Source organism: Carassius gibelio, chromosome B19 (assembly GCF_023724105.1).
Source record: "Carassius gibelio isolate Cgi1373 ecotype wild population from Czech Republic chromosome B19, carGib1.2-hapl.c, whole genome shotgun sequence".
Taxonomy (NCBI): domain Eukaryota; kingdom Metazoa; phylum Chordata; class Actinopteri; order Cypriniformes; family Cyprinidae; genus Carassius; species Carassius gibelio.
The window spans coordinates 734,951-761,712 of NC_068414.1; the positions used below are offsets into that span (position 1 = coordinate 734,951).

At 48.2% G+C, this 26,762-nt stretch overlaps 26 non-coding genes across 26 annotated transcripts; 13 read left to right on the forward strand and 13 right to left on the reverse strand.

Moving 5' to 3' along the window:
* Positions 1 to 678: 678 nt before the first annotated feature.
* trnad-guc (transfer RNA aspartic acid (anticodon GUC)) lies at positions 679 to 750 on the reverse strand. The gene has a single exon. It is a non-coding gene; the product is annotated as a tRNA-Asp (tRNA).
* A 1,047-nt stretch (positions 751 to 1,797) lies between these two features.
* LOC127980953 (U5 spliceosomal RNA) lies at positions 1,798 to 1,913 on the forward strand. The gene has a single exon (XR_008159950.1). It is a non-coding gene; the product is annotated as a U5 spliceosomal RNA (small nuclear RNA).
* Positions 1,914 to 2,716: 803 nt separating this feature from the next.
* On the reverse strand, positions 2,717 to 2,788 carry trnad-guc (transfer RNA aspartic acid (anticodon GUC)). Its single transcript has one exon. It is a non-coding gene; the product is annotated as a tRNA-Asp (tRNA).
* A 1,050-nt stretch (positions 2,789 to 3,838) lies between these two features.
* Positions 3,839 to 3,953, forward strand: LOC127980921 (U5 spliceosomal RNA). The gene has a single exon (XR_008159920.1). It is a non-coding gene; the product is annotated as a U5 spliceosomal RNA (small nuclear RNA).
* Positions 3,954 to 4,757: 804 nt separating this feature from the next.
* Positions 4,758 to 4,829, reverse strand: trnad-guc (transfer RNA aspartic acid (anticodon GUC)). Its single transcript has one exon. It is a non-coding gene; the product is annotated as a tRNA-Asp (tRNA).
* Positions 4,830 to 5,878: 1,049 nt separating this feature from the next.
* Positions 5,879 to 5,993, forward strand: LOC127980922 (U5 spliceosomal RNA). The gene has a single exon (XR_008159921.1). It is a non-coding gene; the product is annotated as a U5 spliceosomal RNA (small nuclear RNA).
* Positions 5,994 to 6,789: 796 nt separating this feature from the next.
* trnad-guc (transfer RNA aspartic acid (anticodon GUC)) lies at positions 6,790 to 6,861 on the reverse strand. Its single transcript has one exon. It is a non-coding gene; the product is annotated as a tRNA-Asp (tRNA).
* A 1,048-nt stretch (positions 6,862 to 7,909) lies between these two features.
* Positions 7,910 to 8,024, forward strand: LOC127980954 (U5 spliceosomal RNA). The gene has a single exon (XR_008159951.1). It is a non-coding gene; the product is annotated as a U5 spliceosomal RNA (small nuclear RNA).
* An 804-nt stretch (positions 8,025 to 8,828) lies between these two features.
* Positions 8,829 to 8,900, reverse strand: trnad-guc (transfer RNA aspartic acid (anticodon GUC)). The gene has a single exon. It is a non-coding gene; the product is annotated as a tRNA-Asp (tRNA).
* A 1,051-nt stretch (positions 8,901 to 9,951) lies between these two features.
* On the forward strand, positions 9,952 to 10,066 carry LOC127980958 (U5 spliceosomal RNA). The gene has a single exon (XR_008159955.1). It is a non-coding gene; the product is annotated as a U5 spliceosomal RNA (small nuclear RNA).
* Positions 10,067 to 10,870: 804 nt separating this feature from the next.
* Positions 10,871 to 10,942, reverse strand: trnad-guc (transfer RNA aspartic acid (anticodon GUC)). Its single transcript has one exon. It is a non-coding gene; the product is annotated as a tRNA-Asp (tRNA).
* A 1,049-nt stretch (positions 10,943 to 11,991) lies between these two features.
* Positions 11,992 to 12,106, forward strand: LOC127980923 (U5 spliceosomal RNA). Its single transcript, XR_008159922.1, has one exon. It is a non-coding gene; the product is annotated as a U5 spliceosomal RNA (small nuclear RNA).
* A 795-nt stretch (positions 12,107 to 12,901) lies between these two features.
* On the reverse strand, positions 12,902 to 12,973 carry trnad-guc (transfer RNA aspartic acid (anticodon GUC)). Its single transcript has one exon. It is a non-coding gene; the product is annotated as a tRNA-Asp (tRNA).
* Positions 12,974 to 14,023: 1,050 nt separating this feature from the next.
* On the forward strand, positions 14,024 to 14,138 carry LOC127980924 (U5 spliceosomal RNA). Its single transcript, XR_008159923.1, has one exon. It is a non-coding gene; the product is annotated as a U5 spliceosomal RNA (small nuclear RNA).
* Positions 14,139 to 14,934: 796 nt separating this feature from the next.
* trnad-guc (transfer RNA aspartic acid (anticodon GUC)) lies at positions 14,935 to 15,006 on the reverse strand. The gene has a single exon. It is a non-coding gene; the product is annotated as a tRNA-Asp (tRNA).
* Positions 15,007 to 16,054: 1,048 nt separating this feature from the next.
* On the forward strand, positions 16,055 to 16,169 carry LOC127980955 (U5 spliceosomal RNA). The gene has a single exon (XR_008159952.1). It is a non-coding gene; the product is annotated as a U5 spliceosomal RNA (small nuclear RNA).
* Positions 16,170 to 16,973: 804 nt separating this feature from the next.
* trnad-guc (transfer RNA aspartic acid (anticodon GUC)) lies at positions 16,974 to 17,045 on the reverse strand. Its single transcript has one exon. It is a non-coding gene; the product is annotated as a tRNA-Asp (tRNA).
* A 1,050-nt stretch (positions 17,046 to 18,095) lies between these two features.
* LOC127980925 (U5 spliceosomal RNA) lies at positions 18,096 to 18,210 on the forward strand. The gene has a single exon (XR_008159924.1). It is a non-coding gene; the product is annotated as a U5 spliceosomal RNA (small nuclear RNA).
* An 804-nt stretch (positions 18,211 to 19,014) lies between these two features.
* Positions 19,015 to 19,086, reverse strand: trnad-guc (transfer RNA aspartic acid (anticodon GUC)). The gene has a single exon. It is a non-coding gene; the product is annotated as a tRNA-Asp (tRNA).
* A 1,051-nt stretch (positions 19,087 to 20,137) lies between these two features.
* Positions 20,138 to 20,252, forward strand: LOC127980926 (U5 spliceosomal RNA). The gene has a single exon (XR_008159925.1). It is a non-coding gene; the product is annotated as a U5 spliceosomal RNA (small nuclear RNA).
* An 804-nt stretch (positions 20,253 to 21,056) lies between these two features.
* trnad-guc (transfer RNA aspartic acid (anticodon GUC)) lies at positions 21,057 to 21,128 on the reverse strand. The gene has a single exon. It is a non-coding gene; the product is annotated as a tRNA-Asp (tRNA).
* A 1,051-nt stretch (positions 21,129 to 22,179) lies between these two features.
* LOC127980928 (U5 spliceosomal RNA) lies at positions 22,180 to 22,294 on the forward strand. Its single transcript, XR_008159927.1, has one exon. It is a non-coding gene; the product is annotated as a U5 spliceosomal RNA (small nuclear RNA).
* Positions 22,295 to 23,090: 796 nt separating this feature from the next.
* On the reverse strand, positions 23,091 to 23,162 carry trnad-guc (transfer RNA aspartic acid (anticodon GUC)). Its single transcript has one exon. It is a non-coding gene; the product is annotated as a tRNA-Asp (tRNA).
* Positions 23,163 to 24,210: 1,048 nt separating this feature from the next.
* Positions 24,211 to 24,325, forward strand: LOC127980956 (U5 spliceosomal RNA). Its single transcript, XR_008159953.1, has one exon. It is a non-coding gene; the product is annotated as a U5 spliceosomal RNA (small nuclear RNA).
* Positions 24,326 to 25,129: 804 nt separating this feature from the next.
* trnad-guc (transfer RNA aspartic acid (anticodon GUC)) lies at positions 25,130 to 25,201 on the reverse strand. The gene has a single exon. It is a non-coding gene; the product is annotated as a tRNA-Asp (tRNA).
* A 1,050-nt stretch (positions 25,202 to 26,251) lies between these two features.
* On the forward strand, positions 26,252 to 26,366 carry LOC127980929 (U5 spliceosomal RNA). The gene has a single exon (XR_008159928.1). It is a non-coding gene; the product is annotated as a U5 spliceosomal RNA (small nuclear RNA).
* The last annotated feature ends 396 nt before the right edge of the window (positions 26,367 to 26,762 follow it).

The following is a 26,762-nucleotide window of genomic DNA, read 5'->3' on the forward strand; positions in this document are numbered from 1 at the left end:
GGAAGGCAGCGTTTTCTTGTACGTGACGGGATGCAAATTCTTGAAGGCTCTCTTTAGTGACGGGTCCAAACAAAGATCTCATCTGCTCCTCTAGCCCTATCGGCGACTCGTGCACTTCGAGCCTTCTTACTGACGGCGCAAGTTGCTGAATGCCTGCTGCGTTGGTGGTATAGTGGTGAGCATAGCTGCCTTCCAAGCAGTTGACCCGGGTTCGATTCCCGGCCAACGCATGTCCTTTGGCTCGGGCTGACGTCGAAGCAGAACTCCCTCTGTGACCTGTGCCTCCACCCAAAACTTTTGGATGGAATAATATCGGATGGACCCATCATTAGCTGAAGTCGCATAACACTTGCAACACTACCCGTAGCAGGGGTCATTGTTTGGACTCTTTTTTTTTTTTTTTTTTTTTTAAATTGCGCTTTAAACAAAAAGTATTGTGTCAATGCAACTGAACAACATTAATTAGGAACACAGTGCGTCAATAAAGCTGCTGACTTCCACCTGCGTTGGTGGTATAGTGGTGAGCATAGCTGCCTTCCAAGCAGTTGACCCGGGTTCGATTCCCGGCCAACGCATGTCCTTTGGCTCGGGCTGACGTCGAAGCAGAACTCCTTCTGTGACCTGCGACTCCAACCAAACATTTTGGATGGATCGTTCGGAAGACGAAAAGAACCAGCTCTCCCCGTCGGGGAATCGAACCCCGGTCTTCCGCGTGACAGGCGGAGATACTGTCCACTATACTAACGAGGAGCCGTGCATGCTGCCGTTTCTCCCCCAACCGACGGCACTGCACTGACATAACTAAACAATGCATGGCTTCTTCTGACACAGACCCAGCCCTAGCACCGTAAAATTTCTGATGGACCCATCATTAGCTGAAGTCGCATAACACTTGGAACACTACCCGTAGCAGGGGTCATTGTTTGGACTCTTTTTTTTTTTTTTTTTTTTTTAAATTGCGCTTTAAACAAAAAGTATTGCGACAATGCAACTGAACAACATTAATTAGGAACACAGTGCGTCAAAAAGCAAAATGACAGTTAAAGGCATTTCGTTATTGAAATCTTTGATGACATCATTCAGCTAAGTTCAGTTTTAAATAGTATCTGTGCAATAATTTGCAATCAAGTCAACGATATCTCTGTACATGAAGTGTCCCAAGCTCCGCCTGCCAGAGGCGACAGAGGCAAGAAACCAAAACTCGATCGGTGAAAAGATGGAGAAAAAACCCGGTGAGAAACCAGGCTCAGTCGGGGAGACAGTTCTCCCCTTGTCAGACGAAACCAGTAGATCAGCTCCAGGCTGCAGGAATGTCAGACTGTGCAGAAGAATCATCTGTTTCCTGTGGTCTTGTCCAGGTGGTCTTTACAGGGGATTTGTATCTGCGGCTCATCTAGTTGTCACGGTCTCCGCTGTGTTTCTGGGCCATAGAGGTCCTTTCTAGGTGTTGATCCACCATCTTCTCTGGATACGGACTGGATCCGGGTGACTGAAGCGGTTACAGACTGGATCTGGTGGCTACGGTGACCTCGGAATAAGGGATTTCTTTAAAAGACTTTTTTTTCATATAAGATTTTATCCAACTTTTCAGATAGAGGCATGAGAAAGAGACTGCCTTGATTGGGCTTTTGGTTATTGGTGGGCCGAGGGGACTTTTTTGAGTTTTACTCCTCAATTTTGGAGTGGGGGGGGGGGTGCTGACGAAACACATGTGGGCAGGCGTTGTCACCCTTGATGACCCTTGGCGAGCGTAGTAGTTTAACAGAGGCAGCGCACAGGCCCGAGCGTTTGGAGACACAGCTCGAGTTTCTCTTCATTGTCGCATAAATCTTTCGCCTTTTACTAAAGGTTTCCGTGGAGGGGAACTTTTGTGAGTGACCTGTATTTTTGGGTGCTCTGCTCACTGCAGAGCTACATCGAAATGTCAAGAGCAGAATCAGTTTGACCGTCCGCCAGCATGCTGCGAGAGGGCTTGCCACTGGTCATCGTCTGAATGGGCACTCTCTGCGTTTGACCACTTCGTGTTTATTTAGCCAGATGGGAAGGCAGCGTTTTCTTGTACGTGACGGGATGCAAATTCTTGAAGGCTCTCTTTAGTGACGGGTCTGAACAAAGATCTCATCTGCTCCTCTAGCCCTATCGGCGACTCGTGCACTTCGAGTCTTCTTACTGACGGCGCAAGTGGCTGAATGCCTGCTGCGTTGGTGGTATAGTGGTGAGCATAGCTGCCTTCCAAGCAGTTGACCCGGGTTCGATTCCCGGCCAACGCATGTCCTTTGGCTCGGGCTGACGTCGAAGCAGAACTCCCTCTGTGACCTGTGCCTCCACCCAAAACTTTTGGATGGAATAATATCGGATGGACCCATCATTAGCTGAAGTCGCATAACACTTGCAACACTACCCGTAGCAGGGGTCATTGTTTGGACTCTTTTTTTTTTTTTTTTTTTTTAATTGCGCTTTAAACAAAAAGTATTGTGTCAATGCAACTGAACAACATTAATTAGGAACACAGTGCGTCAATAAAGCTGCTGAATTCCACCTGCGTTGGTGGTATAGTGGTGAGCATAGCTGCCTTCCAAGCAGTTGACCCGGGTTCGATTCCCGGCCAACGCATGTCCTTTGGCTTGGGCTGACGTCGAAGCAGAACTCCTTCTGTGACCTGCGACTCCAACCAAACATTTTGGATGGATCGTTCGGAAGACGAAAAGAACCAGCTCTCCCCGTCGGGGAATCGAACCCCGGTCTTCCGCGTGACAGGCGGAGATACTGTCCACTATACTAACGAGGAGCCGTGCATGCTGCCGTTTCTCCCCCAACCGACGGCACTGCACTGACATAACTAAACAATGCATGGCTTCTTCTGACGCAGACCCAGCCCTAGCACCGTAAAATTTCTGATGGACCCATCATTAGCTGAAGTCGCATTACACTTGGAACACTACCCGTAGCAGGCGTCATTGTTTGGACTCTTTTTTTTTTTTCTTTTTTTTTAAATTGCGCTTTAAACAAAAAGTATTGCGTCAATGCAACTGAACAACATTAATTAGGAACACAGTGCGTCAAAAAGCAAAATGACAGTTAAAGGCATTTCGTTATTGAACTCTTTGATGACATCATTCAGCTAAGTTCAGTTTTAAATAGTATCTGTGCAATAATTTGCAATCAAGTCAACGATATCTCTGTACATGAAGTGTCCCAAGCTCCGCCTGCCAGAGGCGACAGAGGCAAGAAACCAAAACTCGATCGGTGAAAAGATGGAGAAAAAACCCGGTGAGAAACCAGGCTCAGTCGGGGAGACAGTTCTCCCCTTGTCAGACGAAACCAGTAGATCAGCTCCAGGCTGCAGGAATGTCAGACTGTGCAGAAGAATCATCTGTTTCCTGTGGTCTTGTCCAGGTGGTCTTTACAGGGGATTTGTATCTGCGGCTCATCTAGTTGTCACGGTCTCCGCTGTGTTTCTGGGCCATAGAGGTCCTTTCTAGGTGTTGATCCACCATCTTCTCTGGATACGGACTGGATCCGGGTGACTGAAGCGGTTACAGACTGGATCTGGTGGCTACGGTGACCTCGGAATAAGGGATTTCTTTAAAAGACTTTTTTTTTTCATATAAGATTTTATCCAACTTTTCAGATAGAGGCATGAGAAAGAGATTGCCTTGATTGGGCTTTTGGTTATTGGTGGGCCGAGGGGACTTTTTTGAGTTTTACTCCTCCGTTTTGGAGTGGGGGGGGGGGTGCTGACGAAACACATGTGGGCAGGCGTTGTCACCCTTGATGACCCTTGGCGAGCGTAGTAGTTTAACAGAGGCAGCGCACAGGCCCGAGCGTTTGCAGACACAGCTCGAGTTTCTCTTCATTGTCGCATAAATCTTTCGCCTTTTACTAAAGATTTCCGTGGAGGGCAACTTTTGCGAGTGACATGTATTTTTGGGTGCTCTGCTCACTGCAGAGCTACATCGAAATGTCAAGAGCAGAATCAGTTTGACCGTCCGCCAGCATGCTGCGAGAGGGCTTGCCCCTGGTCATCGTCTGAATGGGCACTCTCTGCGTTTGACCACTTCGTGTTTATTCAGCCGGATGGGAAGGCAGCGTTTTCTTGTACGTGACGGGATGCAAATTCTTGAAGGCTCTCTTTAGTGACGGGTCCAAACAAAGATCTCATCTGCTCCTCTAGCCCTATCGGTGACTCGTGCACTTCGAGCCTTCTTACTGACGGCGCAAGTTGCTGAATGCCTGCTGCGTTGGTGGTATAGTGGTGAGCATAGCTGCCTTCCAAGCAGTTGACCCGGGTTCGATTCCCGGCCAACGCATGTCCTTTGGCTCGGGCTGACGTCGAAGCAGAACTCCCTCTGTGACCTGTGCCTCCACCCAAAACTTTTGGATGGAATAATATCGGATGGACCCATCATTAGCTGAAGTCGCATAACACTTGCAACACTACCCGTAGCAGGGGTCATTGTTTGGACTCTTTTTTTTTTTTTTTTTTTTTAAATTGCGCTTTAAACAAAAAGTATTGTGTCAATGCAACTGAACAACATTAATTAGGAACACAGTGCGTCAATAAAGCTGCTGACTTCCACCTGCGTTGGTGGTATAGTGGTGAGCATAGCTGCCTTCCAAGCAGTTGACCCGGGTTCGATTCCCGGCCAACGCATGTCCTTTGGCTCGGGCTGACGTCGAAGCAGAACTCCTTCTGTGACCTGCGACTCCAACCAAAAATTTTGGATGGATCGTTCGGAAGACGAAAAGAACCAGCTCTCCCCGTCGGGGAATCGAACCCCGGTCTTCCGCGTGACAGGCGGAGATACTGTCCACTATACTAACGAGGAGCCGTGCATGCTGCCGTTTCTCCCCCAACCGACGGCACTGCACTGACATAACTAAACAATGCATGGCTTCTTCTGACGCAGACCCAGCCCTAGCACCGTAAAATTTCTGATGGACCCATCATTAGCTGAAGTCGCATAACACTTGGAACACTACCCGTAGCAGGGGTCATTGTTTGGACTCTTTTTTTTTTTTTTTTTTTTTTAAATTGCGCTTTAAACAAAAAGTATTGCGTCAATGCAACTGAACAACATTAATTAGGAACACAGTGCGTCAAAAAGCAAAATGACAGTTAAAGGCATTTCGTTATTGAACTCTTTGATGACATCATTCAGCTAAGTTCAGTTTTAAATAGTATCTGTGCAATAATTTGCAATCAAGTCAACGATATCTCTGTACATGAAGTGTCCCAAGCTCCGCCTGCCAGAGGCGACAGAGGCAAGAAACCAAAACTCGATCGGTGAAAAGATGGAGAAAAAACCCGGTGAGAAACCAGGCTCAGTCGGGGAGACAGTTCTCCCCTTGTCAGACGAAACCAGTAGATCAGCTCCAGGCTGCAGGAATGTCAGACTGTGCAGAAGAATCATCTGTTTCCTGTGGTCTTGTCCAGGTGGTCTTTACAGGGGATTTGTATCTGCGGATCATCTAGTTGTCACGGTCTCCGCTGTGTTTCTGGGCCATAGAGGTCCTTTCTAGGTGTTGATCCACCATCTTCTCTGGATACGGACTGGATCCGGGTGACTGAAGCGGTTACAGACTGGATCTGGTGGCTACGGTGACCTCGGAATAAGGGATTTCTTTAAAAGACTTTTTTTTTTCATATAAGATTTTATCCAACTTTTCAGATAGAGGCATGAGAAAGAGATTGCCTTGATTGGGCTTTTGGTTATTGGTGGGCCGAGGGGACTTTTTTGAGTTTTACTCCTCCGTTTTGGAGTGGGGGGGGGGTGCTGACGAAACACATGTGGGCAGGCGTTGTCACCCTTGATGACCCTTGGCGAGCGTAGTAGTTTAACAGAGGCAGCGCACAGGCCCGAGCGTTTGCAGACACAGCTCGAGTTTCTCTTCATTGTCGCATAAATCTTTCGCCTTTTACTAAAGATTTCCGTGGAGGGCAACTTTTGCGAGTGACATGTATTTTTGGGTGCTCTGCTCACTGCAGAGCTACATCGAAATGTCAAGAGCAGAATCGGTTTGACCGTCCGCCAGCATGCTGCGAGAGGGCTTGCCCCTGGTCATCGTCTGAATGGGCACTCTCTGCGTTTGACCACTTCGTGTTTATTCAGCCGGATGGGAAGGCAGCGTTTTCTTGTACGTGACGGGATGCAAATTCTTGAAGGCTCTCTTTAGTGACGGGTCCAAACAAAGATCTCATCTGCTCCTCTAGCCCTATCGGCGACTCGTGCACTTCGAGCCTTCTTACTGACGGCGCAAGTTGCTGAATGCCTGCTGCGTTGGTGGTATAGTGGTGAGCATAGCTGCCTTCCAAGCAGTTGACCCGGGTTCGATTCCCGGCCAACGCATGTCCTTTGGCTCGGGCTGACGTCGAAGCAGAACTCCCTCTGTGACCTGTGCCTCCACCCAAAACTTTTGGATGGAATAATATCGGATGGACCCATCATTAGCTGAAGTCGCATAACACTTGCAACACTACCCGTAGCAGGGGTCATTGTTTGGACTCTTTTTTTTTTTTTAAATTGCGCTTTAAACAAAAAGTATTGTGTCAATGCAACTGAACAACATTAATTAGGAACACAGTGCGTCAATAAAGCTGCTGACTTCCACCTGCGTTGGTGGTATAGTGGTGAGCATAGCTGCCTTCCAAGCAGTTGACCCGGGTTCGATTCCCGGCCAACGCATGTCCTTTGGCTCGGGCTGACGTCGAAGCAGAACTCCTTCTGTGACCTGCGACTCCAACCAAAAATTTTGGATGGATCGTTCGGAAGACGAAAAGAACCAGCTCTCCCCGTCGGGGAATCGAACCCCGGTCTTCCGCGTGACAGGCGGAGATACTGTCCACTATACTAACGAGGAGCCGTGCATGCTGCCGTTTCTCCCCCAACCGACGGCACTGCACTGACATAACTAAACAATGCATGGCTTCTTCTGACGCAGACCCAGCCCTAGCACCGTAAAATTTCTGATGGACCCATCATTAGCTGAAGTCGCATAACACTTGGAACACTACCCGTAGCAGGGGTCATTGTTTGGACTCTTTTTTTTTTTTTTTTTTTTTTAAATTGCGCTTTAAACAAAAAGTATTGCGTCAATGCAACTGAACAACATTAATTAGGAACACAGTGCGTCAAAAAGCAAAATGACAGTTAAAGGCATTTCGTTATTGAACTCTTTGATGACATCATTCAGCTAAGTTCAGTTTTAAATAGTATCTGTGCAATAATTTGCAATCAAGTCAACGATATCTCTGTACATGAAGTGTCCCAAGCTCCGCCTGCCAGAGGCGACAGAGGCAAGAAACCAAAACTCGATCGGTGAAAAGATGGAGAAAAAACCCGGTGAGAAACCAGGCTCAGTCGGGGAGACAGTTCTCCCCTTGTCAGACGAAACCAGTAGATCAGCTCCAGGCTGCAGGAATGTCAGACTGTGCAGAAGAATCATCTGTTTCCTGTGGTCTTGTCCAGGTGGTCTTTACAGGGGATTTGTATCTGCGGATCATCTAGTTGTCACGGTCTCCGCTGTGTTTCTGGGCCATAGAGGTCCTTTCTAGGTGTTGATCCACCATCTTCTCTGGATACGGACTGGATCCGGGTGACTGAAGCGGTTACAGACTGGATCTGGTGGCTACGGTGACCTCGGAATAAGGGATTTCTTTAAAAGACTTTTTTTTTCATATAAGATTTTATCCAACTTTTCAGATAGAGGCATGAGAAAGAGATTGCCTTGATTGGGCTTTTGGTTATTGGTGGGCCGAGGGGACTTTTTTGAGTTTTACTCCTCCGTTTTGGAGTGGGGGGGGGGTGCTGACGAAACACATGTGGGCAGGCGTTGTCACCCTTGATGACCCTTGGCGAGCGTAGTAGTTTAACAGAGGCAGCGCACAGGCCCGAGCGTTTGCAGACACAGCTCGAGTTTCTCTTCATTGTCGCATAAATCTTTCGCCTTTTACTAAAGATTTCCGGGGAGGGGAACTTTTGCGAGTGACATGTATTTTTGGGTGCTCTGCTCACTGCAGAGCTACATCGAAATGTCAAGAGCAGAATCAGTTTGACCGTCCGCCAGCATGCTGCGAGAGGGCTTGCCCCTGGTCATCGTCTGAATGGGCACTCTCTGCGTTTGACCACTTCGTGTTTATTCAGCCGGATGGGAAGGCAGCGTTTTCTTGTACGTGACGGGATGCAAATTCTTGAAGGCTCTCTTTAGTGACGGGTCCAAACAAAGATCTCATCTGCTCCTCTAGCCCTATCGGCGACTCGTGCACTTCGAGCCTTCTTACTGACGGCGCAAGTTGCTGAATGCCTGCTGCGTTGGTGGTATAGTGGTGAGCATAGCTGCCTTCCAAGCAGTTGACCCGGGTTCGATTCCCGGCCAACGCATGTCCTTTGGCTCGGGCTGACGTCGAAGCAGAACTCCCTCTGTGACCTGTGCCTCCACCCAAAACTTTTGGATGGAATAATATCGGATGGACCCATCATTAGCTGAAGTCGCATAACACTTGCAACACTACCCGTAGCAGGGGTCATTGTTTGGACTCTTTTTTTTTTTTTTTTTTTTTAAATTGCGCTTTAAACAAAAAGTATTGTGTCAATGCAACTGAACAACATTAATTAGGAACACAGTGCGTCAATAAAGCTGCTGACTTCCACCTGCGTTGGTGGTATAGTGGTGAGCATAGCTGCCTTCCAAGCAGTTGACCCGGGTTCGATTCCCGGCCAACGCATGTCCTTTGGCTCGGGCTGACGTCGAAGCAGAACTCCTTCTGTGACCTGCGACTCCAACCAAAAATTTTGGATGGATCGTTCGGAAGACGAAAAGAACCAGCTCTCCCCGTCGGGGAATCGAACCCCGGTCTTCCGCGTGACAGGCGGAGATACTGTCCACTATACTAACGAGGAGCCGTGCATGCTGCCGTTTCTCCCCCAACCGACGGCACTGCACTGACATAACTAAACAATGCATGGCTTCTTCTGACGCAGACCCAGCCCTAGCACCGTAAAATTTCTGATGGACCCATCATTAGCTGAAGTCGCATAACACTTGGAACACTACCCGTAGCAGGGGTCATTGTTTGGACTCTTTTTTTTTTTTTTTTTTTTTTAAATTGCGCTTTAAACAAAAAGTATTGCGTCAATGCAACTGAACAACATTAATTAGGAACACAGTGCGTCAAAAAGCAAAATGACAGTTAAAGGCATTTCGTTATTGAACTCTTTGATGACATCATTCAGCTAAGTTCAGTTTTAAATAGTATCTGTGCAATAATTTGCAATCAAGTCAACGATATCTCTGTACATGAAGTGTCCCAAGCTCCGCCTGCCAGAGGCGACAGAGGCAAGAAACCAAAACTCGATCGGTGAAAAGATGGAGAAAAAACCCGGTGAGAAACCAGGCTCAGTCGGGGAGACAGTTCTCCCCTTGTCAGACGAAACCAGTAGATCAGCTCCAGGCTGCAGGAATGTCAGACTGTGCAGAAGAATCATCTGTTTCCTGTGGTCTTGTCCAGGTGGTCTTTACAGGGGATTTGTATCTGCGGCTCATCTAGTTGTCACGGTCTCCGCTGTGTTTCTGGGCCATAGAGGTCCTTTCTAGGTGTTGATCCACCATCTTCTCTGGATACGGACTGGATCCGGGTGACTGAAGCGGTTACAGACTGGATCTGGTGGCTACGGTGACCTCGGAATAAGGGATTTCTTTAAAAGACTTTTTTTTTTCATATAAGATTTTATCCAACTTTTCAGATAGAGGCATGAGAAAGAGATTGCCTTGATTGGGCTTTTGGTTATTGGTGGGCCGAGGGGACTTTTTTGAGTTTTACTCCTCCGTTTTGGAGTGGGGGGGGGGGGTGCTGACGAAACACATGTGGGCAGGCGTTGTCACCCTTGATGACCCTTGGCGAGCGTAGTAGTTTAACAGAGGCAGCGCACAGGCCCGAGCGTTTGCAGACACAGCTCGAGTTTCTCTTCATTGTCGCATAAATCTTTCGCCTTTTACTAAAGATTTCCGTGGAGGGCAACTTTTGCGAGTGACATGTATTTTTGGGTGCTCTGCACACTGCAGAGCTACATCGAAATGTCAAGAGCAGAATCAGTTTGACCGTCCGCCAGCATGCTGCGAGAGGGCTTGCCCCTGGTCATCGTCTGAATGGGCACTCTCTGCGTTTGACCACTTCGTGTTTATTCAGCCGGATGGGAAGGCAGCGTTTTCTTGTACGTGACGGGATGCAAATTCTTGAAGGCTCTCTTTAGTGACGGGTCCAAACAAAGATCTCATCTGCTCCTCTAGCCCTATCGGCGACTCGTGCACTTCGAGCCTTCTTACTGACGGCGCAAGTTGCTGAATGCCTGCTGCGTTGGTGGTATAGTGGTGAGCATAGCTGCCTTCCAAGCAGTTGACCCGGGTTCGATTCCCGGCCAACGCATGTCCTTTGGCTCGGGCTGACGTCGAAGCAGAACTCCCTCTGTGACCTGTGCCTCCACCCAAAACTTTTGGATGGAATAATATCGGATGGACCCATCATTAGCTGAAGTCGCATAACACTTGCAACACTACCCGTAGCAGGGGTCATTGTTTGGACTCTTTTTTTTTTTTTTTTTTTTTAAATTGCGCTTTAAACAAAAAGTATTGTGTCAATGCAACTGAACAACATTAATTAGGAACACAGTGCGTCAATAAAGCTGCTGACTTCCACCTGCGTTGGTGGTATAGTGGTGAGCATAGCTGCCTTCCAAGCAGTTGACCCGGGTTCGATTCCCGGCCAACGCATGTCCTTTGGCTCGGGCTGACGTCGAAGCAGAACTCCTTCTGTGACCTGCGACTCCAACCAAAAATTTTGGATGGATCGTTCGGAAGACGAAAAGAACCAGCTCTCCCCGTCGGGGAATCGAACCCCGGTCTTCCGCGTGACAGGCGGAGATACTGTCCACTATACTAACGAGGAGCCGTGCATGCTGCCGTTTCTCCCCCAACCGACGGCACTGCACTGACATAACTAAACAATGCATGGCTTCTTCTGACGCAGACCCAGCCCTAGCACCGTAAAATTTCTGATGGACCCATCATTAGCTGAAGTCGCATAACACTTGGAACACTACCCGTAGCAGGGGTCATTGTTTGGACTCTTTTTTTTTTTTTTTTTTTTTTAAATTGCGCTTTAAACAAAAAGTATTGCGACAATGCAACTGAACAACATTAATTAGGAACACAGTGCGTCAAAAAGCAAAATGACAGTTAAAGGCATTTCGTTATTGAAATCTTTGATGACATCATTCAGCTAAGTTCAGTTTTAAATAGTATCTGTGCAATAATTTGCAATCAAGTCAACGATATCTCTGTACATGAAGTGTCCCAAGCTCCGCCTGCCAGAGGCGACAGAGGCAAGAAACCAAAACTCGATCGGTGAAAAGATGGAGAAAAAACCCGGTGAGAAACCAGGCTCAGTCGGGGAGACAGTTCTCCCCTTGTCAGACGAAACCAGTAGATCAGCTCCAGGCTGCAGGAATGTCAGACTGTGCAGAAGAATCATCTTTTTCCTGTGGTCTTGTCCAGGTGGTCTTTACAGGGGATTTGTATCTGCGGCTCATCTAGTTGTCACGGTCTCCGCTGTGTTTCTGGGCCATAGAGGTCCTTTCTAGGTGTTGATCCACCATCTTCTCTGGATACGGACTGGATCCGGGTGACTGAAGCGGTTACAGACTGGATCTGGTGGCTACGGTGACCTCGGAATAAGGGATTTCTTTAAAAGACTTTTTTTTTTCATATAAGATTTTATCCAACTTTTCAGATAGAGGCATGAGAAAGAGATTGCCTTGATTGGGCTTTTGGTTATTGGTGGGCCGAGGGGACTTTTTTGAGTTTTACTCCTCCGTTTTGGAGTGGGGGGGGGGTGCTGACGAAACACATGTGGGCAGGCGTTGTCACCCTTGATGACCCTTGGCGAGCGTAGTAGTTTAACAGAGGCAGCGCACAGGCCCGAGCGTTTGCAGACACAGCTCGAGTTTCTCTTCATTGTCGCATAAATCTTTCGCCTTTTACTAAAGATTTCCGTGGAGGGCAACTTTTGCGAGTGACATGTATTTTTGGGTGCTCTGCTCACTGCAGAGCTACATCGAAATGTCAAGAGCAGAATCAGTTTGACCGTCCGCCAGCATGCTGCGAGAGGGCTTGCCCCTGGTCATCGTCTGAATGGGCACTCTCTGCGTTTGACCACTTCGTGTTTATTCAGCCGGATGGGAAGGCAGCGTTTTCTTGTACGTGACGGGATGCAAATTCTTGAAGGCTCTCTTTAGTGACGGGTCCAAACAAAGATCTCATCTGCTCCTCTAGCCCTATCGGCGACTCGTGCACTTCGAGCCTTCTTACTGACGGCGCAAGTTGCTGAATGCCTGCTGCGTTGGTGGTATAGTGGTGAGCATAGCTGCCTTCCAAGCAGTTGACCCGGGTTCGATTCCCGGCCAACGCATGTCCTTTGGCTCGGGCTGACGTCGAAGCAGAACTCCCTCTGTGACCTGTGCCTCCACCCAAAACTTTTGGATGGAATAATATCGGATGGACCCATCATTAGCTGAAGTCGCATAACACTTGCAACACTACCCGTAGCAGGGGTCATTGTTTGGACTCTTTTTTTTTTTTAAATTGCGCTTTAAACAAAAAGTATTGTGTCAATGCAACTGAACAACATTAATTAGGAACACAGTGCGTCAATAAAGCTGCTGACTTCCACCTGCGTTGGTGGTATAGTGGTGAGCATAGCTGCCTTCCAAGCAGTTGACCCGGGTTCGATTCCCGGCCAACGCATGTCCTTTGGCTCGGGCTGACGTCGAAGCAGAACTCCTTCTGTGACCTGCGACTCCAACCAAAAATTTTGGATGGATCGTTCGGAAGACGAAAAGAACCAGCTCTCCCCGTCGGGGAATCGAACCCCGGTCTTCCGCGTGACAGGCGGAGATACTGTCCACTATACTAACGAGGAGCCGTGCATGCTGCCGTTTCTCCCCCAACCGACGGCACTGCACTGACATAACTAAACAATGCATGGCTTCTTCTGACGCAGACCCAGCCCTAGCACCGTAAAATTTCTGATGGACCCATCATTAGCTGAAGTCGCATAACACTTGGAACACTACCCGTAGCAGGGGTCATTGTTTGGACTCTTTTTTTTTTTTTTTTTTTTTTAAATTGCGCTTTAAACAAAAAGTATTGCGTCAATGCAACTGAACAACATTAATTAGGAACACAGTGCGTCAAAAAGCAAAATGACAGTTAAAGGCATTTCGTTATTGAACTCTTTGATGACATCATTCAGCTAAGTTCAGTTTTAAATAGTATCTGTGCAATAATTTGCAATCAAGTCAACGATATCTCTGTACATGAAGTGTCCCAAGCTCCGCCTGCCAGAGGCGACAGAGGCAAGAAACCAAAACTCGATCGGTGAAAAGATGGAGAAAAAACCCGGTGAGAAACCAGGCTCAGTCGGGGAGACAGTTCTCCCCTTGTCAGACGAAACCAGTAGATCAGCTCCAGGCTGCAGGAATGTCAGACTGTGCAGAAGAATCATCTGTTTCCTGTGGTCTTGTCCAGGTGGTCTTTACAGGGGATTTGTATCTGCGGATCATCTAGTTGTCACGGTCTCCGCTGTGTTTCTGGGCCATAGAGGTCCTTTCTAGGTGTTGATCCACCATCTTCTCTGGATACGGACTGGATCCGGGTGACTGAAGCGGTTACAGACTGGATCTGGTGGCTACGGTGACCTCGGAATAAGGGATTTCTTTAAAAGACTTTTTTTTTTCATATAAGATTTTATCCAACTTTTCAGATAGAGGCATGAGAAAGAGATTGCCTTGATTGGGCTTTTGGTTATTGGTGGGCCGAGGGGACTTTTTTGAGTTTTACTCCTCCGTTTTGGAGTGGGGGGGGGGGTGCTGACGAAACACATGTGGGCAGGCGTTGTCACCCTTGATGACCCTTGGCGAGCGTAGTAGTTTAACAGAGGCAGCGCACAGGCCCGAGCGTTTGCAGACACAGCTCGAGTTTCTCTTCATTGTCGCATAAATCTTTCGCCTTTTACTAAAGATTTCCGTGGAGGGCAACTTTTGCGAGTGACATGTATTTTTGGGTGCTCTGCTCACTGCAGAGCTACATCGAAATGTCAAGAGCAGAATCGGTTTGACCGTCCGCCAGCATGCTGCGAGAGGGCTTGCCCCTGGTCATCGTCTGAATGGGCACTCTCTGCGTTTGACCACTTCGTGTTTATTCAGCCGGATGGGAAGGCAGCGTTTTCTTGTACGTGACGGGATGCAAATTCTTGAAGGCTCTCTTTAGTGACGGGTCCAAACAAAGATCTCATCTGCTCCTCTAGCCCTATCGGCGACTCGTGCACTTCGAGCCTTCTTACTGACGGCGCAAGTTGCTGAATGCCTGCTGCGTTGGTGGTATAGTGGTGAGCATAGCTGCCTTCCAAGCAGTTGACCCGGGTTCGATTCCCGGCCAACGCATGTCCTTTGGCTCGGGCTGACGTCGAAGCAGAACTCCCTCTGTGACCTGTGCCTCCACCCAAAACTTTTGGATGGAATAATATCGGATGGACCCATCATTAGCTGAAGTCGCATAACACTTGCAACACTACCCGTAGCAGGGGTCATTGTTTGGACTCTTTTTTTTTTTTTAAATTGCGCTTTAAACAAAAAGTATTGTGTCAATGCAACTGAACAACATTAATTAGGAACACAGTGCGTCAATAAAGCTGCTGACTTCCACCTGCGTTGGTGGTATAGTGGTGAGCATAGCTGCCTTCCAAGCAGTTGACCCGGGTTCGATTCCCGGCCAACGCATGTCCTTTGGCTCGGGCTGACGTCGAAGCAGAACTCCTTCTGTGACCTGCGACTCCAACCAAAAATTTTGGATGGATCGTTCGGAAGACGAAAAGAACCAGCTCTCCCCGTCGGGGAATCGAACCCCGGTCTTCCGCGTGACAGGCGGAGATACTGTCCACTATACTAACGAGGAGCCGTGCATGCTGCCGTTTCTCCCCCAACCGACGGCACTGCACTGACATAACTAAACAATGCATGGCTTCTTCTGACGCAGACCCAGCCCTAGCACCGTAAAATTTCTGATGGACCCATCATTAGCTGAAGTCGCATAACACTTGGAACACTACCCGTAGCAGGGGTCATTGTTTGGACTCTTTTTTTTTTTTTTTTTTTTTTAAATTGCGCTTTAAACAAAAAGTATTGCGTCAATGCAACTGAACAACATTAATTAGGAACACAGTGCGTCAAAAAGCAAAATGACAGTTAAAGGCATTTCGTTATTGAACTCTTTGATGACATCATTCAGCTAAGTTCAGTTTTAAATAGTATCTGTGCAATAATTTGCAATCAAGTCAACGATATCTCTGTACATGAAGTGTCCCAAGCTCCGCCTGCCAGAGGCGACAGAGGCAAGAAACCAAAACTCGATCGGTGAAAAGATGGAGAAAAAACCCGGTGAGAAACCAGGCTCAGTCGGGGAGACAGTTCTCCCCTTGTCAGACGAAACCAGTAGATCAGCTCCAGGCTGCAGGAATGTCAGACTGTGCAGAAGAATCATCTGTTTCCTGTGGTCTTGTCCAGGTGGTCTTTACAGGGGATTTGTATCTGCGGATCATCTAGTTGTCACGGTCTCCGCTGTGTTTCTGGGCCATAGAGGTCCTTTCTAGGTGTTGATCCACCATCTTCTCTGGATACGGACTGGATCCGGGTGACTGAAGCGGTTACAGACTGGATCTGGTGGCTACGGTGACCTCGGAATAAGGGATTTCTTTAAAAGACTTTTTTTTTCATATAAGATTTTATCCAACTTTTCAGATAGAGGCATGAGAAAGAGATTGCCTTGATTGGGCTTTTGGTTATTGGTGGGCCGAGGGGACTTTTTTGAGTTTTACTCCTCCGTTTTGGAGTGGGGGGGGGGTGCTGACGAAACACATGTGGGCAGGCGTTGTCACCCTTGATGACCCTTGGCGAGCGTAGTAGTTTAACAGAGGCAGCGCACAGGCCCGAGCGTTTGCAGACACAGCTCGAGTTTCTCTTCATTGTCGCATAAATCTTTCGCCTTTTACTAAAGATTTCCGGGGAGGGGAACTTTTGCGAGTGACATGTATTTTTGGGTGCTCTGCTCACTGCAGAGCTACATCGAAATGTCAAGAGCAGAATCAGTTTGACCGTCCGCCAGCATGCTGCGAGAGGGCTTGCCCCTGGTCATCGTCTGAATGGGCACTCTCTGCGTTTGACCACTTCGTGTTTATTCAGCCGGATGGGAAGGCAGCGTTTTCTTGTACGTGACGGGATGCAAATTCTTGAAGGCTCTCTTTAGTGACGGGTCCAAACAAAGATCTCATCTGCTCCTCTAGCCCTATCGGCGACTCGTGCACTTCGAGCCTTCTTACTGACGGCGCAAGTTGCTGAATGCCTGCTGCGTTGGTGGTATAGTGGTGAGCATAGCTGCCTTCCAAGCAGTTGACCCGGGTTCGATTCCCGGCCAACGCATGTCCTTTGGCTCGGGCTGACGTCGAAGCAGAACTCCCTCTGTGACCTGTGCCTCCACCCAAAACTTTTGGATGGAATAATATCGGATGGACCCATCATTAGCTGAAGTCGCATAACACTTGCAACACTACCCGTAGCAGGGGTCATTGTTTGGACTCTTTTTTTTTTTTTTTTTTTTTAAATTGCGCTTTAAACAAAAAGTATTGTGTCAATGCAACTGAACAACATTAATTAGGAACACAGTGCGTCAATAAAGCTGCTGACTTCCACCTGCGTTGGTGGTATAGTGGTGAGCATAGCTGCCTTCCAAGCAGTTGACCCGGGTTCGATTCCCGGCCAACGCATGTCCTTTGGCTCGGGCTGACGTCGAAGCAGAACTCCTTCTGTGACCTGCGACTCCAACCAAAAATTTTGGATGGATCGTTCGGAAGACGAAAAGAACCAGCTCTCCCCGTCGGGGAATCGAACCCCGGTCTTCCGCGTGACAGGCGGAGATACTGTCCACTATACTAACGAGGAGCCGTGCATGCTGCCGTTTCTCCCCCAACCGACGGCACTGCACTGACATAACTAAACAATGCATGGCTTCTTCTGACGCAGACCCAGCCCTAGCACCGTAAAATTTCTGATGGACCCATCATTAGCTGAAGTCGCATAACACTTGGAACACTACCCGTAGCAGGGGTCATTGTTTGGACTCTTTTTTTTTTTTTTTTTTTTTTAAATTGCGCTTTAAACAAAAAGTATTGCGTCAATGCAACTGAACAACATTAATTAGGAACACAGTGCGTCAAAAAGCAAAATGACAGTTAAAGGCATTTCGTTATTGAACTCTTTGATGACATCATTCAGCTAAGTTCAGTTTTAAATAGTATCTGTGCAATAATTTGCAATCAAGTCAACGATATCTCTGTACATGAAGTGTCCCAAGCTCCGCCTGCCAGAGGCGACAGAGGCAAGAAACCAAAACTCGATCGGTGAAAAGATGGAGAAAAAACCCGGTGAGAAACCAGGCTCAGTCGGGGAGACAGTTCTCCCCTTGTCAGACGAAACCAGTAGATCAGCTCCAGGCTGCAGGAATGTCAGACTGTGCAGAAGAATCATCTGTTTCCTGTGGTCTTGTCCAGGTGGTCTTTACAGGGGATTTGTATCTGCGGCTCATCTAGTTGTCACGGTCTCCGCTGTGTTTCTGGGCCATAGAGGTCCTTTCTAGGTGTTGATCCACCATCTTCTCTGGATACGGACTGGATCCGGGTGACTGAAGCGGTTACAGACTGGATCTGGTGGCTACGGTGACCTCGGAATAAGGGATTTCTTTAAAAGACTTTTTTTTTTCATATAAGATTTTATCCAACTTTTCAGATAGAGGCATGAGAAAGAGATTGCCTTGATTGGGCTTTTGGTTATTGGTGGGCCGAGGGGACTTTTTTGAGTTTTACTCCTCCGTTTTGGAGTGGGGGGGGGGGTGCTGACGAAACACATGTGGGCAGGCGTTGTCACCCTTGATGACCCTTGGCGAGCGTAGTAGTTTAACAGAGGCAGCGCACAGGCCCGAGCGTTTGCAGACACAGCTCGAGTTTCTCTTCATTGTCGCATAAATCTTTCGCCTTTTACTAAAGATTTCCGTGGAGGGCAACTTTTGCGAGTGACATGTATTTTTGGGTGCTCTGCTCACTGCAGAGCTACATCGAAATGTCAAGAGCAGAATCAGTTTGACCGTCCGCCAGCATGCTGCGAGAGGGCTTGCCCCTGGTCATCGTCTGAATGGGCACTCTCTGCGTTTGACCACTTCGTGTTTATTCAGCCGGATGGGAAGGCAGCGTTTTCTTGTACGTGACGGGATGCAAATTCTTGAAGGCTCTCTTTAGTGACGGGTCCAAACAAAGATCTCATCTGCTCCTCTAGCCCTATCGGCGACTCGTGCACTTCGAGCCTTCTTACTGACGGCGCAAGTTGCTGAATGCCTGCTGCGTTGGTGGTATAGTGGTGAGCATAGCTGCCTTCCAAGCAGTTGACCCGGGTTCGATTCCCGGCCAACGCATGTCCTTTGGCTCGGGCTGACGTCGAAGCAGAACTCCCTCTGTGACCTGTGCCTCCACCCAAAACTTTTGGATGGAATAATATCGGATGGACCCATCATTAGCTGAAGTCGCATAACACTTGCAACACTACCCGTAGCAGGGGTCATTGTTTGGACTCTTTTTTTTTTTTTTTTTTTTTAAATTGCGCTTTAAACAAAAAGTATTGTGTCAATGCAACTGAACAACATTAATTAGGAACACAGTGCGTCAATAAAGCTGCTGACTTCCACCTGCGTTGGTGGTATAGTGGTGAGCATAGCTGCCTTCCAAGCAGTTGACCCGGGTTCGATTCCCGGCCAACGCATGTCCTTTGGCTCGGGCTGACGTCGAAGCAGAACTCCTTCTGTGACCTGCGACTCCAACCAAAAATTTTGGATGGATCGTTCGGAAGACGAAAAGAACCAGCTCTCCCCGTCGGGGAATCGAACCCCGGTCTTCCGCGTGACAGGCGGAGATACTGTCCACTATACTAACGAGGAGCCGTGCATGCTGCCGTTTCTCCCCCAACCGACGGCACTGCACTGACATAACTAAACAATGCATGGCTTCTTCTGACGCAGACCCAGCCCTAGCACCGTAAAATTTCTGATGGACCCATCATTAGCTGAAGTCGCATAACACTTGGAACACTACCCGTAGCAGGGGTCATTGTTTGGACTCTTTTTTTTTTTTTTTTTTTTTTAAATTGCGCTTTAAACAAAAAGTATTGCGACAATGCAACTGAACAACATTAATTAGGAACACAGTGCGTCAAAAAGCAAAATGACAGTTAAAGGCATTTCGTTATTGAAATCTTTGATGACATCATTCAGCTAAGTTCAGTTTTAAATAGTATCTGTGCAATAATTTGCAATCAAGTCAACGATATCTCTGTACATGAAGTGTCCCAAGCTCCGCCTGCCAGAGGCGACAGAGGCAAGAAACCAAAACTCGATCGGTGAAAAGATGGAGAAAAAACCCGGTGAGAAACCAGGCTCAGTCGGGGAGACAGTTCTCCCCTTGTCAGACGAAACCAGTAGATCAGCTCCAGGCTGCAGGAATGTCAGACTGTGCAGAAGAATCATCTTTTTCCTGTGGTCTTGTCCAGGTGGTCTTTACAGGGGATTTGTATCTGCGGCTCATCTAGTTGTCACGGTCTCCGCTGTGTTTCTGGGCCATAGAGGTCCTTTCTAGGTGTTGATCCACCATCTTCTCTGGATACGGACTGGATCCGGGTGACTGAAGCGGTTACAGACTGGATCTGGTGGCTACGGTGACCTCGGAATAAGGGATTTCTTTAAAAGACTTTTTTTTTTCATATAAGATTTTATCCAACTTTTCAGATAGAGGCATGAGAAAGAGATTGCCTTGATTGGGCTTTTGGTTATTGGTGGGCCGAGGGGACTTTTTTGAGTTTTACTCCTCCGATTTGGAGTGGGGGGGGGGGGTGCTGACGAAACACATGTGGGCAGGCGTTGTCACCCTTGATGACCCTTGGCGAGCGTAGTAGTTTAACAGAGGCAGCGCACAGGCCCGAGCGTTTGCAGACACAGCTCGAGTTTCTCTTCATTGTCGCATAAATCTTTCGCCTTTTACTAAAGATTTCCGTGGAGGGCAACTTTTGCGAGTGACATGTATTTTTGGGTGCTCTGCTCACTGCAGAGCTACATCGAAATGTCAAGAGCAGAATCAGTTTGACCGTCCGCCAGCATGCTGCGAGAGGGCTTGCCCCTGGTCATCGTCTGAATGGGCACTCTCTGCGTTTGACCACTTCGTGTTTATTCAGCCGGATGGGAAGGCAGCGTTTTCTTGTACGTGACGGGATGCAAATTCTTGAAGGCTCTCTTTAGTGACGGGTCCAAACAAAGATCTCATCTGCTCCTCTAGCCCTATCGGCGACTCGTGCACTTCGAGCCTTCTTACTGACGGCGCAAGTTGCTGAATGCCTGCTGCGTTGGTGGTATAGTGGTGAGCATAGCTGCCTTCCAAGCAGTTGACCCGGGTTCGATTCCCGGCCAACGCATGTCCTTTGGCTCGGGCTGACGTCGAAGCAGAACTCCCTCTGTGACCTGTGCCTCCACCCAAAACTTTTGGATGGAATAATATCGGATGGACCCATCATTAGCTGAAGTCGCATAACACTTGCAACACTACCCGTAGCAGGGGTCATTGTTTGGACTCTTTTTTTTTTTTTTTTTTTTTAAATTGCGCTTTAAACAAAAAGTATTGTGTCAATGCAACTGAACAACATTAATTAGGAACACAGTGCGTCAATAAAGCTGCTGACTTCCACCTGCGTTGGTGGTATAGTGGTGAGCATAGCTGCCTTCCAAGCAGTTGACCCGGGTTCGATTCCCGGCCAACGCATGTCCTTTGGCTCGGGCTGACGTCGAAGCAGAACTCCTTCTGTGACCTGCGACTCCAACCAAAAATTTTGGATGGATCGTTCGGAAGACGAAAAGAACCAGCTCTCCCCGTCGGGGAATCGAACCCCGGTCTTCCGCGTGACAGGCGGAGATACTGTCCACTATACTAACGAGGAGCCGTGCATGCTGCCGTTTCTCCCCCAACCGACGGCACTGCACTGACATAACTAAACAATGCATGGCTTCTTCTGACGCAGACCCAGCCCTAGCACCGTAAAATTTCTGATGGACCCATCATTAGCTGAAGTCGCATAACACTTGGAACACTACCCGTAGCAGGGGTCATTGTTTGGACTCTTTTTTTTTTTTTTTTTTTTTTAAATTGCGCTTTAAACAAAAAGTATTGCGACAATGCAACTGAACAACATTAATTAGGAACACAGTGCGTCAAAAAGCAAAATGACAGTTAAAGGCATTTCGTTATTGAAATCTTTGATGACATCATTCAGCTAAGTTCAGTTTTAAATAGTATCTGTGCAATAATTTGCAATCAAGTCAACGATATCTCTGTACATGAAGTGTCCCAAGCTCCGCCTGCCAGAGGCGACAGAGGCAAGAAACCAAAACTCGATCGGTGAAAAGATGGAGAAAAAACCCGGTGAGAAACCAGGCTCAGTCGGGGAGACAGTTCTCCCCTTGTCAGACGAAACCAGTAGATCAGCTCCAGGCTGCAGGAATGTCAGACTGTGCAGAAGAATCATCTTTTTCCTGTGGTCTTGTCCAGGTGGTCTTTACAGGGGATTTGTATCTGCGGCTCATCTAGTTGTCACGGTCTCCGCTGTGTTTCTGGGCCATAGAGGTCCTTTCTAGGTGTTGATCCACCATCTTCTCTGGATACGGACTGGATCCGGGTGACTGAAGCGGTTACAGACTGGATCTGGTGGCTACGGTGACCTCGGAATAAGGGATTTCTTTAAAAGACTTTTTTTTTTCATATAAGATTTTATCCAACTTTTCAGATAGAGGCATGAGAAAGAGATTGCCTTGATTGGGCTTTTGGTTATTGGTGGGCCGAGGGGACTTTTTTGAGTTTTACTCCTCCGTTTTGGAGTGGGGGGGGGGGGTGCTGACGAAACACATGTGGGCAGGCGTTGTCACCCTTGATGACCCTTGGCGAGCGTAGTAGTTTAACAGAGGCAGCGCACAGGCCCGAGCGTTTGCAGACACAGCTCGAGTTTCTCTTCATTGTCGCATAAATCTTTCGCCTTTTACTAAAGATTTCCGTGGAGGGCAACTTTTGCGAGTGACATGTATTTTTGGGTGCTCTGCTCACTGCAGAGCTACATCGAAATGTCAAGAGCAGAATCAGTTTGACCGTCCGCCAGCATGCTGCGAGAGGGCTTGCCCCTGGTCATCGTCTGAATGGGCACTCTCTGCGTTTGACCACTTCGTGTTTATTCAGCCGGATGGGAAGGCAGCGTTTTCTTGTACGTGACGGGATGCAAATTCTTGAAGGCTCTCTTTAGTGACGGGTCCAAACAAAGATCTCATCTGCTCCTCTAGCCCTATCGGCGACTCGTGCACTTCGAGCCTTCTTACTGACGGCGCAAGTTGCTGAATGCCTGCTGCGTTGGTGGTATAGTGGTGAGCATAGCTGCCTTCCAAGCAGTTGACCCGGGTTCGATTCCCGGCCAACGCATGTCCTTTGGCTCGGGCTGACGTCGAAGCAGAACTCCCTCTGTGACCTGTGCCTCCACCCAAAACTTTTGGATGGAATAATATCGGATGGACCCATCATTAGCTGAAGTCGCATAACACTTGCAACACTACCCGTAGCAGGGGTCATTGTTTGGACTCTTTTTTTTTTTTTAAATTGCGCTTTAAACAAAAAGTATTGTGTCAATGCAACTGAACAACATTAATTAGGAACACAGTGCGTCAATAAAGCTGCTGACTTCCACCTGCGTTGGTGGTATAGTGGTGAGCATAGCTGCCTTCCAAGCAGTTGACCCGGGTTCGATTCCCGGCCAACGCATGTCCTTTGGCTCGGGCTGACGTCGAAGCAGAACTCCTTCTGTGACCTGCGACTCCAACCAAAAATTTTGGATGGATCGTTCGGAAGACGAAAAGAACCAGCTCTCCCCGTCGGGGAATCGAACCCCGGTCTTCCGCGTGACAGGCGGAGATACTGTCCACTATACTAACGAGGAGCCGTGCATGCTGCCGTTTCTCCCCCAACCGACGGCACTGCACTGACATAACTAAACAATGCATGGCTTCTTCTGACGCAGACCCAGCCCTAGCACCGTAAAATTTCTGATGGACCCATCATTAGCTGAAGTCGCATAACACTTGGAACACTACCCGTAGCAGGGGTCATTGTTTGGACTCTTTTTTTTTTTTTTTTTTTTTTAAATTGCGCTTTAAACAAAAAGTATTGCGTCAATGCAACTGAACAACATTAATTAGGAACACAGTGCGTCAAAAAGCAAAATGACAGTTAAAGGCATTTCGTTATTGAACTCTTTGATGACATCATTCAGCTAAGTTCAGTTTTAAATAGTATCTGTGCAATAATTTGCAATCAAGTCAACGATATCTCTGTACATGAAGTGTCCCAAGCTCCGCCTGCCAGAGGCGACAGAGGCAAGAAACCAAAACTCGATCGGTGAAAAGATGGAGAAAAAACCCGGTGAGAAACCAGGCTCAGTCGGGGAGACAGTTCTCCCCTTGTCAGACGAAACCAGTAGATCAGCTCCAGGCTGCAGGAATGTCAGACTGTGCAGAAGAATCATCTGTTTCCTGTGGTCTTGTCCAGGTGGTCTTTACAGGGGATTTGTATCTGCGGATCATCTAGTTGTCACGGTCTCCGCTGTGTTTCTGGGCCATAGAGGTCCTTTCTAGGTGTTGATCCACCATCTTCTCTGGATACGGACTGGATCCGGGTGACTGAAGCGGTTACAGACTGGATCTGGTGGCTACGGTGACCTCGGAATAAGGGATTTCTTTAAAAGACTTTTTTTTTCATATAAGATTTTATCCAACTTTTCAGATAGAGGCATGAGAAAGAGATTGCCTTGATTGGGCTTTTGGTTATTGGTGGGCCGAGGGGACTTTTTTGAGTTTTACTCCTCCGTTTTGGAGTGGGGGGGGGGTGCTGACGAAACACATGTGGGCAGGCGTTGTCACCCTTGATGACCCTTGGCGAGCGTAGTAGTTTAACAGAGGCAGCGCACAGGCCCGAGCGTTTGCAGACACAGCTCGAGTTTCTCTTCATTGTCGCATAAATCTTTCGCCTTTTACTAAAGATTTCCGGGGAGGGGAACTTTTGCGAGTGACATGTATTTTTGGGTGCTCTGCTCACTGCAGAGCTACATCGAAATGTCAAGAGCAGAATCAGTTTGACCGTCCGCCAGCATGCTGCGAGAGGGCTTGCCCCTGGTCATCGTCTGAATGGGCACTCTCTGCGTTTGACCACTTCGTGTTTATTCAGCCGGATGGGAAGGCAGCGTTTTCTTGTACGTGACGGGATGCAAATTCTTGAAGGCTCTCTTTAGTGACGGGTCCAAACAAAGATCTCATCTGCTCCTCTAGCCCTATCGGCGACTCGTGCACTTCGAGCCTTCTTACTGACGGCGCAAGTTGCTGAATGCCTGCTGCGTTGGTGGTATAGTGGTGAGCATAGCTGCCTTCCAAGCAGTTGACCCGGGTTCGATTCCCGGCCAACGCATGTCCTTTGGCTCGGGCTGACGTCGAAGCAGAACTCCCTCTGTGACCTGTGCCTCCACCCAAAACTTTTGGATGGAATAATATCGGATGGACCCATCATTAGCTGAAGTCGCATAACACTTGCAACACTACCCGTAGCAGGGGTCATTGTTTGGACTCTTTTTTTTTTTTTTTTTTTTTAAATTGCGCTTTAAACAAAAAGTATTGTGTCAATGCAACTGAACAACATTAATTAGGAACACAGTGCGTCAATAAAGCTGCTGACTTCCACCTGCGTTGGTGGTATAGTGGTGAGCATAGCTGCCTTCCAAGCAGTTGACCCGGGTTCGATTCCCGGCCAACGCATGTCCTTTGGCTCGGGCTGACGTCGAAGCAGAACTCCTTCTGTGACCTGCGACTCCAACCAAAAATTTTGGATGGATCGTTCGGAAGACGAAAAGAACCAGCTCTCCCCGTCGGGGAATCGAACCCCGGTCTTCCGCGTGACAGGCGGAGATACTGTCCACTATACTAACGAGGAGCCGTGCATGCTGCCGTTTCTCCCCCAACCGACGGCACTGCACTGACATAACTAAACAATGCATGGCTTCTTCTGACGCAGACCCAGCCCTAGCACCGTAAAATTTCTGATGGACCCATCATTAGCTGAAGTCGCATAACACTTGGAACACTACCCGTAGCAGGGGTCATTGTTTGGACTCTTTTTTTTTTTTTTTTTTTTTTAAATTGCGCTTTAAACAAAAAGTATTGCGTCAATGCAACTGAACAACATTAATTAGGAACACAGTGCGTCAAAAAGCAAAATGACAGTTAAAGGCATTTCGTTATTGAACTCTTTGATGACATCATTCAGCTAAGTTCAGTTTTAAATAGTATCTGTGCAATAATTTGCAATCAAGTCAACGATATCTCTGTACATGAAGTGTCCCAAGCTCCGCCTGCCAGAGGCGACAGAGGCAAGAAACCAAAACTCGATCGGTGAAAAGATGGAGAAAAAACCCGGTGAGAAACCAGGCTCAGTCGGGGAGACAGTTCTCCCCTTGTCAGACGAAACCAGTAGATCAGCTCCAGGCTGCAGGAATGTCAGACTGTGCAGAAGAATCATCTGTTTCCTGTGGTCTTGTCCAGGTGGTCTTTACAGGGGATTTGTATCTGCGGCTCATCTAGTTGTCACGGTCTCCGCTGTGTTTCTGGGCCATAGAGGTCCTTTCTAGGTGTTGATCCACCATCTTCTCTGGATACGGACTGGATCCGGGTGACTGAAGCGGTTACAGACTGGATCTGGTGGCTACGGTGACCTCGGAATAAGGGATTTCTTTAAAAGACTTTTTTTTTTCATATAAGATTTTATCCAACTTTTCAGATAGAGGCATGAGAAAGAGATTGCCTTGATTGGGCTTTTGGTTATTGGTGGGCCGAGGGGACTTTTTTGAGTTTTACTCCTCCGTTTTGGAGTGGGGGGGGGGGTGCTGACGAAACACATGTGGGCAGGCGTTGTCACCCTTGATGACCCTTGGCGAGCGTAGTAGTTTAACAGAGGCAGCGCACAGGCCCGAGCGTTTGCAGACACAGCTCGAGTTTCTCTTCATTGTCGCATAAATCTTTCGCCTTTTACTAAAGATTTCCGTGGAGGGCAACTTTTGCGAGTGACATGTATTTTTGGGTGCTCTGCTCACTGCAGAGCTACATCGAAATGTCAAGAGCAGAATCAGTTTGACCGTCCGCCAGCATGCTGCGAGAGGGCTTGCCCCTGGTCATCGTCTGAATGGGCACTCTCTGCGTTTGACCACTTCGTGTTTATTCAGCCGGATGGGAAGGCAGCGTTTTCTTGTACGTGACGGGATGCAAATTCTTGAAGGCTCTCTTTAGTGACGGGTCCAAACAAAGATCTCATCTGCTCCTCTAGCCCTATCGGCGACTCGTGCACTTCGAGCCTTCTTACTGACGGCGCAAGTTGCTGAATGCCTGCTGCGTTGGTGGTATAGTGGTGAGCATAGCTGCCTTCCAAGCAGTTGACCCGGGTTCGATTCCCGGCCAACGCATGTCCTTTGGCTCGGGCTGACGTCGAAGCAGAACTCCCT